Source organism: Camelina sativa, chromosome 3 (genome assembly GCF_000633955.1).
Source record: "Camelina sativa cultivar DH55 chromosome 3, Cs, whole genome shotgun sequence".
NCBI classification, from domain to species: domain Eukaryota; kingdom Viridiplantae; phylum Streptophyta; class Magnoliopsida; order Brassicales; family Brassicaceae; genus Camelina; species Camelina sativa.
Window position 1 is genome coordinate 21,776,899 of NC_025687.1, and position 21,160 is coordinate 21,798,058.

Here is a 21,160-nt window from a genome sequence, read left to right on the forward strand (position 1 = left end):
ATTTTGCATTTTTAAAAACGTTAGTTATCCAACCTTTTTGCACCATGGTTTTTTTTTTAGTTACCTCCATAATTTGGCTATTTTGTTAATATTTCTATTTGAATTTTTATTTATTTTTACTTTTATAAAGTAACTTTGAAACTGCTGCCAATAAAAAAAAAAAATAAGTAACTTTGAAACTAAGCTAAAACATTTTCTATATGGACTCAAATAAAATGCATTGACCCGTCAATCACATAATGCATTCTTCTTTTGTTTAAGTTAAAAAGCAGATCATTTTTCGAGATATAGAGATCTATCTAATCACAAAATTGTCAACCATTAGATGATCGCATCTTCCTATGCACAGATAGCAGAATATAATGACGCATGTTATATATCATCAACCATTATGTAGTTTTATATGCAAATAGTTGACGTCGACTTATTGTTCGGGTTTATTTATCTATGCAACACACTCGAGTTCATTAAAATTATAATATTTTGAAGTGTAATCTTTTCAAAATATAATAGTTTGGGTTTACTCACCAGCTCCAAAAGAAAAATATGTAGCTCATATTTACATTTTTATTTTCTGTACATATTATATGTTCCCTCAACAAATACTTTTTTCTCTTATTTTTCTTTATGTAATTCACTACCAAATACTTTCTTTCTTTCTTTTTTAATTGTACGAAACGTTTTCAACAATGTGTTATTAAGAATTTTTTTGCCAGCCCATTTGTAGTGTACCATATAACATGATTTATGATTACATCAACTTAGCTGTCCGGCGTTGCTATTGGAATAACAACCGGTACACCATATGTTCCAAATCTTTGAAGATAAAGTTAGAGCTTACTTTTATTCAAATGTAACAGATTTGAAGATACGGTTGGCACATGTCATCACGTTATGCATGCTTGCTTACTTTTATGAGTAGATGGTAATAAACCTATTGGAAATTAAGAAAATAGTCAAGGAAGCATCATTTTTTTTTCACTATTATGTAACGTTGGCTGATAAAATATAGAAACTAATCACATGGTTATAACGAAAACTCTTGTTACAACTTATGTCTAATATTTTCGGCATCAAAAACTTTTTGTACTTTTTTCTAGACATGATAGTACTTATAAATAATTAAGAAAAATAGTGATTATAATCCAAAAAAAAAAAAAAAAAAAATTGAAAAAAATNTTGAAAATAATGAAACTTGGCAACAAAAAAAAACAATTTAATAAACTAACAATTATTTATTTTTCGATAAACTAATATCTCTATGAATTAAGATTTACAATTTTACTATTTGGATGTGTTTTTAGGACTAAGTTGTGAAGGTTTGAATTCATTAGTGGCCTTTAGGGCAATAAGAAAGAATGAAACAGACCTACAGTATGAATAACGATATGAGTTGTTCTCATCATATTTTTTTCCATTACATTGCCTTTTTCCCCAAATTGATTAAACACTTATAAAGTTTTCGATCTTGATAGATCCACTCATCCACATATCAACTATTTATTCAAATAGAAGATTTATTCCACTTTTTTTGTAATATATTTAAGAAAACAAATACTCTCCATTTATAATAACTATGGTTGTTGACCATAAGACAACGACAAAAATGCACATAAAGACACATAGTAGAACAATATCCAAGGCCTTGCGCTTTGCTTTCATGGAAACAAAAAAAACGACCTACAGTAAAAAAATGACAACGCCTGATAAAGAGCATGAATGATGAATTGATGATGCTCTTCTCGAGCTAATCTGTTTCCAAAATGCTATGAAACTCCGGCCTTAGCAGATGCAATGCAATGTCCCCTGCAAAAACATTCTTCGTTCACATAAAGATTGATTCATGAATCCAACATGTACTTAATTTGAAAACATACTTGGAAGTAACAGAATACTTACTTCTAGCAATCCCGCAGTTGTAAACATTGCTACGATGATGCTCTTCTCTAATACGATTCTTTAAAGCTATAAAAACTCACGATTTAATAAAAACCAAAGCATGGTTTTACCACTTTTCTTCCCAGATCCAATGTAATGTAATGAAGTGCAATGTGATGCAGTGCAATGCAATGCAATGTGAAGGTTCTATCCAAGCCCAACTCTCCTGGCCAGGACCAATAGCGTGTTTTACGCCTCTCTTTAGGAACCCACTCGACTAACCCAAACTTGATAATGCAATGCAATGCAATGTTGATGCTTATCTCCTCATACTCATCTCCCTGCAAAAATGACAATCATATCAAGAATTGACTCATGAATTCAAACTTTACACAACTTGAAAACGTTCTTAAAGTATTATAAAACTTACGTCAAGCTATTCCACAGTTGTAAGCATTGCAGAGCTGGAGCAAATATTCTTGATTAGCTTGTTCAAGATTCTCGCCAATCATCTGCCCATATCTACCAGGAAAAGCAGAAGAAAGCCTAGCCAAAGAAGCTAACAAGAACTCCTTTGGATCTTTAATTTCTTTTAGAGGATCCTCTTCTTTTTTCCCAGCATTGTAAAGATTCACAAACGCAGCTTTGTATCCAACATTCTCTAAGATCATCTCATCTGTCATTTCAGGTTCATCCATGACTCTTTCTTCCTCGGGCTGCGAAACAAGTGTGACGATACTATCCAACATCTTTCCCCATCGTTTACTAGCTGATGGATCCAGAAGGGCTGGAGACTCACATATGAGTCTAGTTGCAGCAACTGCGGTTAACTTCACCTCGATAGTTCCAGTTATCAGTTTCACATTTGGAATCCAGATTTGCTCCAAGACAGCAGTAAATATATTCGGCCTAGCAGTGTTCATAGAGTTCAGTAGATTCCCTGGTCCGTGCTTTACCAAGAACAGCGACATGAATATCACAAGCGATTTCTGAAACTTGACTGTGTATTTGCATTGGAGGCGTTCGAACAAAACATCCCATACATACTTCATGTGAGGTTCAATCAAACTGTAGTCGATATATTCAATAACCGTGTTAAGCACATAAAAGCCTTGCTCATCTGTGGTAGGAGATGAAACAAGCTTATTGAATATCACCAGCACTTGACTCATCCAAGTGACCTCATGAGATACTTTCTGCAAGAAAGCTTTAAGTAAAGGCACAAGAGCTGGAACGTTGCCCCTTACCTCCCATGATTTCGGCTCGAGAAGCACCTCAAAGATTTGCTTGTATGTCTTTGAGAGCGGTGGTCTACTTAACTCAACAAGCTGAGCCAGCAACTGAAACGCATAAGGCAAGAACTCTGTGACATCATTTCCCAAAAACTCCAGTAGGCTAGGGAGAAGAGCCGCTTCGAACGGAGGTACAAGAGCAATATCGCGTTCACATCCCCGTCGAACAAGTACAGCCACTGACTCAAAGAGATAGTGGTTAAATACAGGATTCTTAGGATTATTGCAAACTATACTGAGAATAGAGGTCAACCCCCCGATGCAGTAATTAGCAACATCACCACTGATATCCGCAACACCAAGAACCCGCATTATACACTTCATTAGGTAATGATTCTCCATAGAATCTGGAAACTTCATTGCTTCAAATAGGTTTGTCATCAACTGCGACAAAAACGGACTTATATCACCAGCACCATACCTACGTTGTCCGCCTTCATCTTTTACTAGAAAGAACTTCTCTATGCATATAGCAGCATACGAGTGGACCACGTTCGACTCTGCTGTAAGGAACCGGACCAACTCCGAGAACAACTGAATTCCAAAGGGCTTTGGTATTTGACTACAAAACATTGTTAAGAACTTCAAGGACCCTGCCTTAAGAATTGGAGAACTGTTGACATCGTGATCTCGTAACTCCGGGTGAATGATTTTTTCAAAGAAGCTTACAACATTAATGAGATCTGTAGACAGAGACGCACCACCACATGCCTTCTTAGTAGCTAGAGAGACAACCAAGTAAATTGCATAGTCCTTATCTTTCCACGGTGCAACCTGATTTTCTGAGAATGAACACAAAAGATTCTTTATCTCAATACAAACTACTTGTGCCACTTGGCTTTTGTAGTTTACAGCAAGTTCTTTGAGTAGCTCACAAGCTATTCTCCTTCTAGTGTCCACATCACTTCCCTCCATGTCTCTACGGATAAACTCGACATAGTTTATCTCGAAAAGTTCTTCATCTTCATCCCTCAAATAAACATTAGGAATCACAATATCGTGACAAATCTCCTTGATTACATTTTCGCCAGCAAACCAAGTATGGTGAACACTTTTGCTCAAAATGGTCAGAAACTTGATTGCTCTAGTAGCTAGTTGATCTCTGCTAGGAGACTTTGACACATCTCGGAGTAATGTCAAGACCGTTGATGCAAAACCACTCCAAAAGTTATGAAAATCTTCTTCATATTTCTCCATGTAAAGATTAATAATCTCACAAACCGCAGCGCGAAGATCATCAACAAGTGTTAATCCATCTTCCGTGCTTTCTAAGGCAGAGTAACTTGAGGATAAGTACTTGTGAAACTTCTCCATCCACTTGTTTATATCTTCCTCAAAAGCCTCCGGCAAATCCTGAAAGCTTAACGAGAAAAAAGATTATACAGCAGAGCTTTTGGGACTCAAACATAGGCTTTAGGATCGCAGCTGATCCCTCAGCATCAATCAACTCAGCTGTTGTATGGAACATCTCTAGCAAAGGAGCAGCAAAATTACCAAGGCAATAGTTCAACTCACGAAACAGATCATTGGTTCGATACTGATACCTAAACTTCTTGAAAATCGAATTAGCGATGCCAAGAATACCATTGATGGACGCATAATCCTTAACGTTAGCAGCTTTTTTAAGGCTGGCCATAAGCTCTGGAAGCAAAGAAGGCCAAGAGTTTTCTAAATCGTGCTTGCCAATGATTATTAGGGCTTCACTCAACTGACTCTGGATACAAGGGGAAGAACAAGAGAGCATAAGTGAAACAACTAGTGACTTGATTTGCTCCTTCTCTGAGTCTTCCATCGGTGAGATACCAGAATCACTAGGAGGGAGCCATCGCGAACGGAGATGGTTCTTGAAGTTGACAGCAGCGGCATGACGGATATGTTCATCGACAGAAGGCTCAGCTACTATTCGGAGAACGGCTAGGCCGTAATTAGGTAGATTGGCTCCGTCAGATAACGATTTCTCAGCGGCTTGACGAGGCTCTCGGTCAGGACAGAGCGTCTCGAGAAAACATTGGGAAAGAAATCGGAGGGTCTCTAGATTCCATTCCATCTTTCTGCAACACAACAGAGGATTAGGGTTGATGCAAAGTATCGAATAATAGAACAAGAGAGAGAGAGAGGCGAGTTACGAGTAGCTAGGGTTTTGACTTGAAAAAGAAGGAAACGGAAGGATCTTAGTCGAAGCTATGAGCCTAAGAACAACTCGGGTATTAATACTAAAGTTTTTACTTTCTTACATTACGTTAAAAGTTGGAATGTTCCGTATCTTGATGCCAAAAAGAAACACAATTTCCATATATAGGAATACATAGAAAAAATAATATAGAAATTTTCCTATTTTTTATAATGGTTGTTTTCTATGTATATATATATTTTTTAAAGAGAGTAGGCCATCAACTTTTACAACAAGTCCACCCTAGACTATTCAGAAACTCATAATGAAGAGCGAAGCCTAGATAGTGTATTCTTCTTAGAAGATGGAACGAACGACCTAAGAACCAATGTTACAAAGAAAATAGAGGGTGATGGTGAGAGTGAGAAAACCATCTTTAGAGACGGTCAGAGGAGGTTTCTGGTGGATGATAGCACCTAAGAGAGAGAATACACCACAAGATATACTGCAAAAGAAACGAGAGACAAGAATACACCACAGGATACTGCAAAAGAAACGAGACTCTTTTTTCTTATTAACCGTTCCGGCCAAACCAGTAAATATATTTTTGACCAGGGGAATGAAACCAGGGCATATAATAATATTTAATACCAGCTCACCCATAAGAGCATTACAGGACTTGCTGCCAATTGCATTAGCTGCTTCGACATCCTGTAGGTATGCAAATATTGCACATTCAGGTACTGTGAACTCAAAATCATAAATCCTGCAACCACGTAAAAGAATCACTTATGATAGGAATTTCCTCATAGTAAAAGGAGAAACAGATGACAAAGTATTAACCTCATGACATCAATTCCAGTCGTACGTAAGGCGTGGAAGAAGATCAATTTGCATCAGCAATGGAAGAGGAAGGAAGACATACAAATTGCTAACAAAAGGACAAGGTCCATTTTCGTTTTGGAGAGTGATAGGAGTGGTTCTTCCAAGGAACTGAATCGATTTCGTCTTATACAAAACCTCCTCCTCATCCGTAGTGGTAGTAGTAGTAGTTTCCGTTGGCAAATCATCGCTTCTTGATTCGTTTGCGTCTCTTCGCTCGGCGAGTCTGACGGCGGAGGAGGAGAGGATGAAGCGGTCACCATTGATGATGAACAAACCAAATTAAAAGTCAAATTCTCGATCGAAGAAGAAGAAACAAAAACTGAAATTTCCGAAGATATGTTTTTTTTTTTTTTTCTCTCTGATCCCAAGCGAGCTAGAGTGGAAAAGAGGATTTAATTTATACAGTGTATTTGGGATATTTTGAGAAACAAACTTTATTGGTAAGTTGGTGAATATTAAAATCGGTCACTTGATTGAACCGGTATGTACCAAATCATAATTCCGGTATGGATGAAATTGCTATTGGTTAGCAATTATAGTGACTATCATCAGTTGAAATTGCTATTGGTTAGCAATTATAGTGACTATCATCAGTTAAAATAGTGACTATTGTCAGTTTCTTTGATTTTCGTTTCGGAATTTGATTTATCAGAAAGACTTAGAAAGTACATCATGTGTAAATTTATACACGAAAATTTATATGTATATTAGTAATGGTTTTAAAATTAATAAAATTATTTTAAAAGAATTTATTCATATTTTTATAAATAAAAACTATTTTTAGAATTAAATATATAAATATTTTTTTTAGAAAAAAATCATATTTGTTTGTACTTTAATACACTACTTTAGTTTTTAACACATTCAATTTATTATAAAAATTATCCCAATAATCTAAAACTAAATTATCAGCCACCAAAACTTTTGCCACACATTCTCAATACGAATATTATTATTGCTAAATTTCAAAAATGTTACACAACTAATTCAAAAATATATTTAACATGCAAAAAATACGTCAAAGTATCATTACCATTTTCTCTATGTTTTACCACAAAAAGTTATGTTCTTATACCAAAAAGTATTTTATTTTTAAAATAAGCTCTTATCACCACCTATAATATGTCTCTTTGAGCAAATTCAACCAATTTTATGTTTATTTACTTTTAATTTGACATAGTTTCTTTAACCGTTGTCAAAAAAAAAAATTCTTTAACCACTAAAATTGTTTTGTAACATAGTTTCTTTAATCACTAAAATTGTATACGCAAAATATTTTGGTTAAAAACTGGAAAGTGTCTTTATTCAAGTGGTTATAATTAATCAAAATACTATTATATTAAATAAAAATTCTTGGGTTCACCTAGGGGTGAACCATTCTTATTCACCCCCTCTTAATTAACCAATCAAAATACAACAAAACGCCACGCCATATTATATTTATAAAATAAATCAAATTAAGAAAACAAATTCTTTAGATTGTTTATTAAGGAAATTATGTCGGTTTAGTTTTATAAAGGATAATTAGGATTTAAATTTTATAATTAAAAAATTATATGTCGGTTTGGGTTTATAAAAGAATGATTAGGATTTAGATTTTAAAATTAAACGAAATTATATGTCGATTTGGGTTTACAAAAGATTGGTTAGGGTTTAAATTTTACAATTAAACGAAATTAAATGTTGGTTTGTGTTTCACAAAAGAGTGGTTAGGGTTTTAGGGTTTAGATTTTACGATTAAATGAAATTCTATATCGGTTTGGGTTTATAAAAGAGTGGTTAGGTTTACTGTTTAGATTTTACAATTAAAAAAAATTATATGTCGGTTTGGGTTTATAAAAGAGTGGTTAGGGTTTAGATTTTACAATTAAACAAAATTGTATTCCAATTGGGGTTTATAAATGAGTTGTTAAGGTTTAGATTACACAATTAAACAAAATTATATGTATGTTTGGGTTTATAAAAAATGATTTGGGTTTAGATGTTATAATTAAAAACTATAATACAGTAAAAGCTCTATAAATTAATCAAGTTGGGACCATGAAAATATATTAATTTAAAGAGGTTTTAATTCATCAATAAATTAATAATTATTAATTTATAAAGAGACTTTCCTAATTTGGTAATTGTTTCAAAAGAAAAGTTTAAAAATAAAATTGAATTAATACAACTAATCCTTTTTATAATGAAAATGATAATTTTCATATTTTAAAGAGAATACTCAAAGTTTTTTATATAGTAAAAATATTAGAAATGAACTCTAACAAAAATTAGTGTGTATTATATAATTATATATTTTGTTAATTTTATATAATTATTAATTAAATATGTTATCTTATTATTTTATCGAATTGTGTCCAAAATTACACTAACTCAACTTAGGACCGGAAAAATATATCAATTTATAGCAATTATTATTTTAAAGAGTATTAATTTATAGAGGTTCTACTGTATACTTTTTAGAATTTGTAAGTTTAAAATTGAATGATATACATAATTTTATTGTCTATTGATCTATATGCATCAGTATCATTTTATTTATAAAATTGTTAGCATATTCAATCAAAAAATAGAATTGAATATAGTAGAAGAATATCAACACATATATTAGACTCTGGTTACAAATAAGGACGCTTCAGTCTGAAAGCCAAACTTTTTACACTTGCGAGTTGCGACTTATGGATATATATCACAATTCACAACTATGGGAACGCATATATCTATAGCTCAAATCTATAGTAATTAATGCAAGTTACAACTTTACAAACAAACGTCATGGCACTGTTGAAGTATCCTCGGGATCTTCATTAGCTTTACCATCATGTTTTTTGCTTGCAAACGGTAAACCAAACAGTAATTGGAATACGGACCTGACCTTGTTTGCACGTCGGCGTTGGCGTATGCGCCGTAGAATAACTTCCCGGTCTAGTGTTTGCGTGGTATGAATACGTTTGATGCGAATATGAGTGGACACAAAATCTGGGGTTTCAGTGTCTTCACGAGTCTTGATCTTGTTCTTGCCTTTGTCGTTGGGTTTGGCTAGTGAAGAAGCCATGTAAAAAATGACAATATTCGTCGGTATGGTAGAGTGAGTGATGAGGACGAATGATTCCATAAAGATAAATATACCTACTAAAGTAATTAAGGCTAAAAAGCACTCATTTGTAGAACAATTTTTGAATCTTCCGATATATAGCAAATCAGTGACTTAACATGATAATTGGTAGAATATATATATATATATATATATATATATATATATTATATATTTATCTTTATGGAATCAAAGAGCATTATATTCATTTTAATATTTTAATAATTGTTGGTTTGACAATTTCAGTGAAATTATGAACAAGTTGAATATTTTTTTAAGACCAAAATCTCATATACCCCTTTCCATTACTTTTAATAAAGGTTGTTAATGGTTAAATATAATTAAATCCCCCTCAACTGGTGTGCACTCGTACAACTAGGAGGCTAGTAGGTACAACTAGGATGTTCGATTTTTATTTAAAAATTGTTAGATGGGTAGTTTCGTCCTTTCATTAAAGAAGAGAGGTATGTAGAATTAAAGTGGATGTGTAGAAAAGAATTTCTGGGATATGAGTATATTAGAAAAGAATTTCTGGGATATGACCTACACAAGCAAAATATATTTTCAGATTATATTCTTTTTATTTTATTATTTTTGACTAGAACAATATGTAGCTTGTGTAATATATAATAAATTATTTCATGGAATTTTAGAATATATTCTAATAGAAAATGTTATCCAAAACGAATTATTTTTTGAAACTGAACAAAAATCAATATTGAGATTGACATAAAGCAAACCCTTTAGGCTTCGAAAAGATAGAATGACAAAATTTGATCTCATAAAAACACGTTTTTAGAAAACTATAACAGATACAGATTTATATGTAATCCTTGTTTATATCATGAAGTTATACTTGCTAGGATAAAAAAATGGAAAAATGATACTCGCTAAAACGCGTAGTGCACATAGAATCTTAAATTAAAGGTGTAGCCAACTTTTGTCAAAGTGGATTTTAAAATAAAAGAGCATCAAAGCTCCATCCAATCCAGTAGTTCTCTCGTTATACAAGCAAACTATTTCATATAGTTTTGTAATGACATATTGTAATTAGTATCAAAATTTTGAAACGAAGATTTTTTTTTCTTTTTTTTCTCAACCAAACGTTATTTAAAAAAGAACACCACGCTGGTAGCCAATCTGAAAGAAACATGTTTACAAGATAAAATTGTTGAAATTAGAGATCTAGACGACCGAACTAGACAATTTAACTTTAAATTCAACAAACGAGAAATCTTTGACAGGAAAAATAAAGGGAAAACAGTACGAAACAGGTGAAAATCATCTAGTAGAGTAGAAATAGCAGGCTAATCTTCTGAAGTTTTAATTATCGCGACTACATCTGCACAATCCGTCTCGAAGGTCTGACAAACTACTTCATTAGCAAGAAGACACTTCATGACCCAAAGCAAAGCCTCCAACTCTTCCTGGGGAAAGACTTCGCCGAAGACATTTGGCACCCAACAATATAGTCTAAGCATCGCCATTACAGCAAATTATAAACAGAAATATATATGAGAATTTATTAGAAATATCATCTTTCAAATATCATTTTTCAGAAATACCCTTTTTTAGTAAACATTATTTTTTTGTTGTATTAAAATTTAACTTTGTTGCATAGTAGTTGTTATTTTAAATTTTCAATGTAGATATTTGGTATTAAACAAAACCAATTTATTTCAACTGTTTCAATCTCTTGACCAATAAAAATTTACAAAACTGAAAAAAAAAAGTAAAATAAAAGAAATTATAATTTTTGTAATTCGTGCTAAAAAACCTCAAATGACAAGTAATTTGAAAAAAAAAAAAAAAAAAAAAAAAATTNAATTACAAATCTGTTTGCTACTTTGCTGTCTTGTTTACTTCGGGAGGGGTAAGCATACCAACTTTTTTGTGTTTTCATTGTTTTTCTGTTTTCTTTTGTGCCACCACTGTTTTCTGTTATTAATTCTTTCCTAACAACACGCAAAAAAATATCGTAACCAATCACACTCTAAAAATTATGTCGGAAAGCTAATAAATGAAACTCGTTTCGATTAATGGTCACATTATTAAAGTAGATTGCTTAAGAAAAACTCCCTTGGTTCGCAAAACCAAAAGAACGGTTGAAAGGTTTTAAAAGCAAAGCAATGGGTATAAAAGGAGCATGTGTGCACGGTCCAAATGCCTCTGAAGATGTCCATATTTGGGTAGAAAACATAGTGGTTGGGCCAATACAGTTTTGGTTCCTCCACATTGACACATGATTCCAATATAACGACTATTATCATTGTTTGTTTCTTTAGCAAATAATTATTTAGCATCCGGGAACGGTAACCTACGTGCTCTAGATTGTGGTATCACTCGAAACGTGTAAAAGTTGATGAAAAATGGAGTATATATTTATGTATGGAACTAACTTGTATCATATGAGAATATGAGATGAATGGTAAGAGTTTATATACATGAGTAAAAGAGCCATAAAATAAATGTATCTATATTGTTATTATATATTGAGTAATTCAGAGATAGAGGTATGGCATAACTACATTACTTAATTAAGGTAGTCATATCACGTATCATTTTAAGATGGCTGGCTAAAATTAAGGCCAATTTTATTGCGTAGAGATACACAATTGAACCTTGGTAGTGTTAAAAGTAATTCATCATCACTTTCACATGTGCTACAAAGATTTACTGAAAGTCAAAAAGAGAAGGTAATTAAATAGGACGGTGCTTCTATTGTTGAAATAAGAAGTGGTGGTTGTTATGTTTGTCAACAAAAGTGGGCTGCAAGCTTCCTATAAATAGAGAGAGATCAAGCGAGAGCAAATCATCCCATAGCATCCAATATAATAAAGAGAAGTTGCAATACTAAGCAACATATAAATAAGAGAGTGTGTGAGGTTTGGAAAAATAACGAGTGGTGTGAGATTTGAGTGTTTTTACTATAAGTTATAAACTTTGTATTGTGAGTGATTTACAAATAAATATAAGAGTGTTTTATTTAGTTGGCTTATATATTTGTGGTTAATTTATAAATTGTGTATTTACAAGATACCAATTATACTTTAACCCAATATTAAACCGATTAATTTCTCAACATTTGGTATCAGAGCGAAGTCGATCCGACCAACTCTAATATATATTTGTTTAGTTGTTATTTGGAAGCTTTTGGTAAAATCATGACGGATTTTACTACCTCTATTGAGAAGCTCAATAACAACAATTATGGGTCATGGAGTACTCGCATGAAGTTTTATTTGCTCGGACAAGATTTATGGGATATCGTTAACGGAGCTGAGACGACACCACCAAGAGAAGCAAGAAGCACAGATACAACTTCCGACACCTCAACCTCAACACCGGTACGACAAGATGCTGCACCTCAAAGACCAACGAGTGATCATGACGCCTTAAAGAAGTGGAAGGTCAAGGCTGGTAAAGCCATGTATGCTTTAACCGTGGCTGTAGAAGAAGATTTTCTACAACGGATTAAAGATGCCCGAACACCAAAAGAAGCTTGGGACATATTGACGGCAATCTTTGCGAAGAAGAATGACGCAAAATTACAAAGGCTTGAGAATGAGCTTTTGTCTATCTCCCAGAAGAATATGACCGTGAGTCAATATTTTTCAAAAGTGAAGTCTCTTTGTGATGAGATTTCTAAACTAGATCCTGAAAATTCTATTACTCAGACAAGAATGAAAAGAATTATCATTCATGGTCTGAAGCCAGAATACAAGAGTATTATTACGGCAACTCGGGGCTGGGCTACCGAGCCAACTTTAGCAGATCTAGAGAATTTGCTAATGAATGAGGAGGATCTAGATAAACCCACACTTAGCCGACCAACCAATGGTGAAGAGACAGCTTTATTCACCAATAAGAGAAATGACCAAGGTTATGGTTATGGTCGTGGTCGAGGACGTGGTCGAGGTCGCGGTCGAGGACGCGGACGTGGTACCGGGAGATTCAACGGACAAGAACGAGATGCTCAAGGAAACCATGAGAGAAGTTTCCAATCAGGGGGAGCTCGAGGAGCTCAAAATAATCAAGGTGGTCAGAATCGATGGCAACAAAATAATAATGAAAGTGATGCATGTTACCATTGTGGCAAGAAGGGACATTATGCAAGAAATTGTTGGTCAAAGAAAGTTGAAGGAAATGCTGCCACAAGTTCAAAGAATGAAGGACATGGAGAAGAAGATTGGGAGTTTGAAACTTCTTTCTTTGCGGAGGAAGTGGATCTTGATGATGGAAGAGAGGAAGACTCAATAAAAGAATTTGCACTCACCGCTGTATGCGATCACTCAGTCGACTACAAAAATGATTGGATCGTTGACTCTGGGTGTTCAAATCATATGACAGGAGATGTGTCAAAATTAGTGAACATCACAAAATACAATGGAGATCGTGTTATTATAACAGCTGATAACACACAATTGCCAATAGCCCATGTTGGTGAGACAAATCTACCACAAAAGAATGGACATGAAGAAATTCAACTTCGAAATGTTTACCATGTCCCAGGAATGAAGAAGAACCTGTTATCCGTACCCCAACTCACAAGTGCAGGCAACTACGTACTGTTTGGTCCAGAAGATGTGAAGGTGTATCGAGAATTAAAAATTATTGGCACACCGTTCATAGAAGGACCAAAAATGAGGGCTATTTATGTGATGTCAGCAGAAGAAGCCTATGTTGAAAAAACGAGGAGAAGTGACACTGGCGACTTGTGGCATGCACGACTCGGACATGTCAATTACAGCAAATTAAAGATTATGATGCAGAAGTCGATGTTGAAGGGACTCCCACAACTTGAGATGAACCATGAGATTGTGTGCGCAGGATGCCAATATGGTAAGGCACATCAATTGCCTTACAAGGATTCAAATTTTAAAGCTAAGGAGCCGTTGGAGCTGGTTCATTCAGATTTGCTGGGAAAAATCAAACAACCATCAACACGTGGTTATCAATATTTGATAACCTTTATTGATGATTTTTCAAGATACGTATGGGTTTATTTTCTAAAGCATAAAGATGAGGCTTTAGAAAAATTTAAAGAATTCAAGACCACAGTAGAACGTGAGCTCGGTAAAACGATCAAGTGCCTACGCACTGATAATGGAGGAGAATACACTTCAAACGAGTTTAACAACTACCTTAAGGAGGTTAATATTCGGAGACAACTCACTTGTGCAAAAACTCCACAACAAAATGGAGTAGCCGAAAGAAAGAATCGCCACCTCGCAGAAATTTGTCGAAGTCTTCTGCACGCTAAGAACGTTGATACAAGATTTTGGGCAGAATGCATGAAGACGGGTGTTTATATCACCAATAGGCTGCCACAACCAAGATTGGAGTTTGTTTCACCATTTCAGAAGTTATATGATGTGAAACCAACGGTCAGTTACTTTCGAGTATTTGGATGTGTGTGCTATGTTTTTATTGCCGATGAAGATCGCAGTAAATTTGACAAGAAGGCCATTCGCTGCATTTTTGTGGGATACGACGAACAAAAGAAAGGCTGGAGATGTTGTGATCCCAATACAAACAAGATATATGTCTCACGAAATGTTGTATTCGATGAGGCATCTTCGTGGTGGGCAAACAAGGTAGCTTTACCAGATACGCATGAGTTGCAAGAAAAATTACAAACGAAGTTACAACTAGAATCGTCTCCTGGCAATGAAGACACAGAAGAACAGTTACCGTCACCTCAATCGAACGTTGGATCCAAGTCAAGAAGCCCTTGGAAAACAGGTGTTCATGAAACACCAAATGAAGTGGAGACCACTCAACAAGAAGAACAACAAGTGGAGCCAGTACAACCTCAACTACGAAGGTCTATAAGAGAAAGACGTAAAAATCCAAAGTACATAAATGCTGCGTATGCTGAAGTTAAAGAGCCAACTACATTCGAAGAAGCGTCAAGGAATCCAGAATGGAGAAAAGCTATGGAAGAAGAAATTTTGGCACTAAAACAAAATCAAACTTGGAATTTAGTGCCTAAACCGGAAGGTGTTAAACCAATATCCTGCAAATGGGTTTACAAGCTGAAAACTCTTCCAGACGGTACAATCGAACGATACAAGGCCCGATTAGTTGTACGTGGATTTTCTCAAGAGTATGGTATAGACTATGATGAGACATTTAGTCCAGTGGCAAAGATAACCACAGTTCGTGTGCTACTAGCACTAGCCGCAAGTAAGTCATGGAATTTATGGCAGATGGATGTGAAGAACGCTTTTCTAAATGGAGAACTTGATCGTGAAATTTATATTGATCAACCCCAAGGATTCGTAAATCACGAAAAACCAGAGTATGTGTGCAAATTAAAGAAGGCTTTGTATGGTTTAAAGCAGGCGCCTAGAGCATGGTACGGGAAGATTGCGGAGTTTTTAGTCCAAAGTGGTTATCATGTTGCCCCATCAGATTCGAGTCTGTTCGTGAAGATTCAAGGAGAAAAATTATCAATTATTCTTGTATATGTCGATGATATAATCATCACCGGAGATGACACGGGCGAGATTCAAAGGACAAGGGAAAACTTGTTTGTTCGATTTCAAATGAAAGAACTTGGTGAATTAAATCACTTCCTAGGATTGGAAGTTGAAAGAACAAAAGACGGCATATTTCTTGGTCAACAGAAATATGCAAGAGATCTCATTCAGAAGTTTGGGTTAGCTGAGTGTAAACCAATCACTACACCAATGGAGCCAAATTTGAAGTTGTGTGCCTATGATGGAAAAGACTTGGATGATACAACAATGTATCGACAAATCGTAGGTAGTCTTATCTATCTTACTCTTTCTAGACCCGACATAACTTTCGCTGTAGGCGTTGTTAGCAGGTTCATGCAGAAACCGAAGAAACCACACCTTGAAGCAGTTAAAAGAATCTTGAGATATATCAAAGGCACGATTGATTGGGGACTCCTTTACAAGAAAGGAGTACAAAGTAAGCTCAATGGTTATTGCGATGCTGACTATGCTGGAGATCATGACACTCGGAGGTCAACTACTGGATATGTATTTAACCTTGGTTCTGGAGCTATATCATGGTGCAGTAAGAGACAACCTACCGTTTCTCTTTCAACCACAGAAGCAGAATATAGAGCAGGAGCAATGGCAACACAAGAATGTGCTTGGTTGACTCAACTCATGAAAGATTTAAACCAACCGATAGAAGATGGAGTTCCATTACACTGTGACAACCTGTCAGCAGTTCGTTTAGCCGAAAATCCTGTTTTTCATGCTCGAACAAAACATGTGGAGGTACATTATCATTTCTTGCGAGAAAAGGTACTTCAAGGAGATATTGTCATGAAACCAATCAAGACACAAGATCAGGTTGCAGACATCTTTACAAAAAGCTTATCTGCATCTAAGGTTATCGGATTTCGAATGTTACTTGGAATGACTACACGCACAAGGAAAGTTGATAATGAGGGGGAGTGTTAAAAGTAATTCATCATCACTTTCACATGTGCTACAAAGATTTACTGAAAGTCAAAAAGAGAAGGTAATTAAATAGGACGGTGCTTCTATTGTTGAAATAAGAAGTGGTGGTTGTTATGTTTGTCAACAAAAGTGGGCTGCAAGCTTCCTATAAATAGAGAGAGATCAAGCGAGAGCAAATCATCCCATAGCATCCAATATAATAAAGAGAAGTTGCAATACTAAGCAACATATAAATAAGAGAGTGTGTGAGGTTTGGAAAAATAACGAGTGGTGTGAGATTTGAGTGTTTTTACTATAAGTTATAAACTTTGTATTGTGAGTGATTTACAAATAAATATAAGAGTGTTTTATTTAGTTGGCTTATATATTTGTGGTTAATTTATAAATTGTGTATTTACAAGATACCAATTATACTTTAACCCAATATTAAACCGATTAATTTCTCAACAGGTAGAGCCTTGGTTGATAAGGAACTAGAATGTACGTGAAATGGTCGTAGACGACTATTTAGAGCAAAGTATACCAGAACAGAATCATAAACCTACGGAAAAAGAGGTATTGCAGAATGAAAGTTTTTGGACATGGGTTAGCACCGCAAATTGATTATTGCCACGGGCTAGAATTTTGAAATTAGAAGATGAACAATGATCTTTTTAGTATGTCCAATGACAACAACAACAAAAAAAATTAGTCGTTTTGGATCAAACTTTTTAGTGATCTATAATTATTACAAATAGTGAAGTGTTAGATATTTGTAGAAAAGGTTTTTCACCGTTATTCGGATTATTTTTAGGAAAATTTTATAAATTATTATAGACAAATGAAATGTTATATATTTACACATGCTAAAGAAATAATAAATAGGTTGTTTGTAAAATCACAAAGCCAAACCCCAAAAGGCATGGAATCGACATGTGTACATGCATATTGGGGTAAAACATGTAAACACAACTGCGCACATAAAAGATAATAACAGACAAGACAACTTTCATTTAAATTCGTATTCTGCACATGTTTACACATGTTTTGACACATTAAATCCTAAGTCAAAAATATTTGACATTAAATTTACACATGTTTTGTATAATTTATTTCGTATACTATGTCAATAGAAATCGATCGTTTCAATCGGAAAATTCGTAAAACGTGATACGTAAATATGAGTCTTTAGTTATGTCCCTGTAAAGGTGAATTATTATTAATTAAGCATACTATACGGTAGTAATTTGGATAACTTTTTGGCCAACTTCTGTCTCATGTTGCGATTTATATTTTTGACTTAGGGTTGTATATGTACACTTAAGACCATCAATACTGGCAGTAACGCTCATCGTTACTCAAAATAATATATTTTAATTATTTTAATTAAATATTATTATATATTTAAATCATAAATGTGTAAAAAGAAAATTGACCAATCATACATTGGCTTATGTAAGAGGAACGATTCTTAAAATGCTTCCTAGAGAATCGCTTCTCACCTTTTTGTTTGCTTTTTGATTATTATTCTATTTTTAATTATGAGTATCTTTAAGAGTATCGATGACTAATGATGCTCTAAATTATGTAACTTTTTGTTGTGTTCCTAAAAGTTGTCTTGTCTGTTATTATCTTTTATGTGCACATAATTTAAGTGTATATATACGAATATGTACGCGCTAGGTTGTCGTTAATTTATATTTTTGACTTAGGATTGTATATGTACACTAATTGTTCTAATCTATGTCATATATATATATAAGCATAAGTAATAATTTGCAAATCTCATATTTACGCGCTAGGTTGTCGTTAATTAATTATGCATACACTATCCCAAAGAAGAGGATGCCTTACTATGTGCGATAACCCCCTAGCCTTATCATGCCCATCCTCAAATAGCACTTCTTGCTTAGCAAAATTGTTTCTTTTACTTAATCGACCAATGATAACTTCTAAACAGTTTAAAGTTTCCTTACAAAAAGTGAAATTCTGAAGACAAAGTCGTATCATATATTATACGTGCCATCTTATTATTAGCGGTCCCCCCACTTACTTTAAAAATTATGACGAAAAATATAAAACAATGTTATCATATATACACATACACTCATGATTCATTCCCTATATGGCTATATTTAGCAATATACGGACAACATTCACAAGGTTCACTTATGAAGATTATTTTAGTATAAAAAGTGGACAAAACAAAACGAAATTACAACATTAAACGTGTCATANGTAGAGCCTTGGTTGATAAGGAACTAGAATGTACGTGAAATGGTCGTAGACGACTATTTAGAGCAAAGTATACCAGAACAGAATCATAAACCTACGGAAAAAGAGGTATTGCAGAATGAAAGTTTTTGGACATGGGTTAGCACCGCAAATTGATTATTGCCACGGGCTAGAATTTTGAAATTAGAAGATGAACAATGATCTTTTTAGTATGTCCAATGACAACAACAACAAAAAAAATTAGTCGTTTTGGATCAAACTTTTTAGTGATCTATAATTATTACAAATAGTGAAGTGTTAGATATTTGTAGAAAAGGTTTTTCACCGTTATTCGGATTATTTTTAGGAAAATTTTATAAATTATTATAGACAAATGAAATGTTATATATTTACACATGCTAAAGAAATAATAAATAGGTTGTTTGTAAAATCACAAAGCCAAACCCCAAAAGGCATGGAATCGACATGTGTACATGCATATTGGGGTAAAACATGTAAACACAACTGCGCACATAAAAGATAATAACAGACAAGACAACTTTCATTTAAATTCGTATTCTGCACATGTTTACACATGTTTTGACACATTAAATCCTAAGTCAAAAATATTTGACATTAAATTTACACATGTTTTGTATAATTTATTTCGTATACTATGTCAATAGAAATCGATCGTTTCAATCGGAAAATTCGTAAAACGTGATACGTAAATATGAGTCTTTAGTTATGTCCCTGTAAAGGTGAATTATTATTAATTAAGCATACTATACGGTAGTAATTTGGATAACTTTTTGGCCAACTTCTGTCTCATGTTGCGATTTATATTTTTGACTTAGGGTTGTATATGTACACTTAAGACCATCAATACTGGCAGTAACGCTCATCGTTACTCAAAATAATATATTTTAATTATTTTAATTAAATATTATTATATATTTAAATCATAAATGTGTAAAAAGAAAATTGACCAATCATACATTGGCTTATGTAAGAGGAACGATTCTTAAAATGCTTCCTAGAGAATCGCTTCTCACCTTTTTGTTTGCTTTTTGATTATTATTCTATTTTTAATTATGAGTATCTTTAAGAGTATCGATGACTAATGATGCTCTTAATTATGTAACTTTTTGTTGTGTTCCTAAAAGTTGTCTTGTCTGTTATTATCTTTTATGTGCACATAATTTAAGTGTATATATACGAATATGTACGCGCTAGGTTGTCGTTAATTTATATTTTTGACTTAGGATTGTATATGTACACTAATTGTTCTAATCTATGTCATATATATATATAAGCATAAGTAATAATTTGCAAATCTCATATTTACGCGCTAGGTTGTCGTTAATTAATTATGCATACACTATCCCAAAGAAGAGGATGCCTTACTATGTGCGATAACCCCCTAGCCTTATCATGCCCATCCTCAAATAGCACTTCTTGCTTAGCAAAATTGTTTCTTTTACTTAATCGACCAATGATAACTTCTAAACAGTTTAAAGTTTCCTTACAAAAAGTGAAATTCTGAAGACAAAGTCGTATCATATATTATACGTGCCATCTTATTATTAGCGGTCCCCCCACTTACTTTAAAAATTATGACGAAAAATATAAAACAATGTTATCATATATACACATACACTCATGATTCATTCCCTATATGGCTATATTTAGCAATATACGGACAACATTCACAAGGTTCACTTATGAAGATTATTTTAGTATAAAAAGTGGACAAAACAAAACGAAATTACAACATTAAACGTGTCATACTCCCATTGCTTTGCTACCTTCTTATAATGCAACCAACTGCCCTCAAACTCTTTCCTCTATGTCCGGAGTGTTTAGCTTTCTAAAACTCTAAAGAAACTAATCAGACGATCTAGATTTTACGACCATAAATGCCACGATCAGACCAGACTCGCGGATACTCGGATGGAGACAGCCTAGTCGGAGAGATTGTACGAGAAGAAGGCCACATTTACTCGTTAGCCGCAACTAATGATATTTTGTACACAGGATCGGATAATAATCACATTAGGGTTTGGAAAAACTTAAACGAGTTTAGTGGGTTTAAATCGAACAGCGGACTGGTTAAAGCGATAGTGATTAGTCGGGAGGAGAAGGTGTTCACGGGTCATCAAGACGGTAAGATCCGGGTTTGGAAAACCTCTTCCAAGAACCCGCGAGTGTACACACGCGCCGGGAGCTTGCCGGCTTTGAAAGACGTTTTGAAGAGTTCAGT

General features: G+C 34.0%; 1 pseudogene; it reads right to left on the bottom strand.

Annotated features, from left to right (window-relative positions):
• Window positions 1,548-9,346, bottom strand: LOC104777689 (annotated as a pseudogene).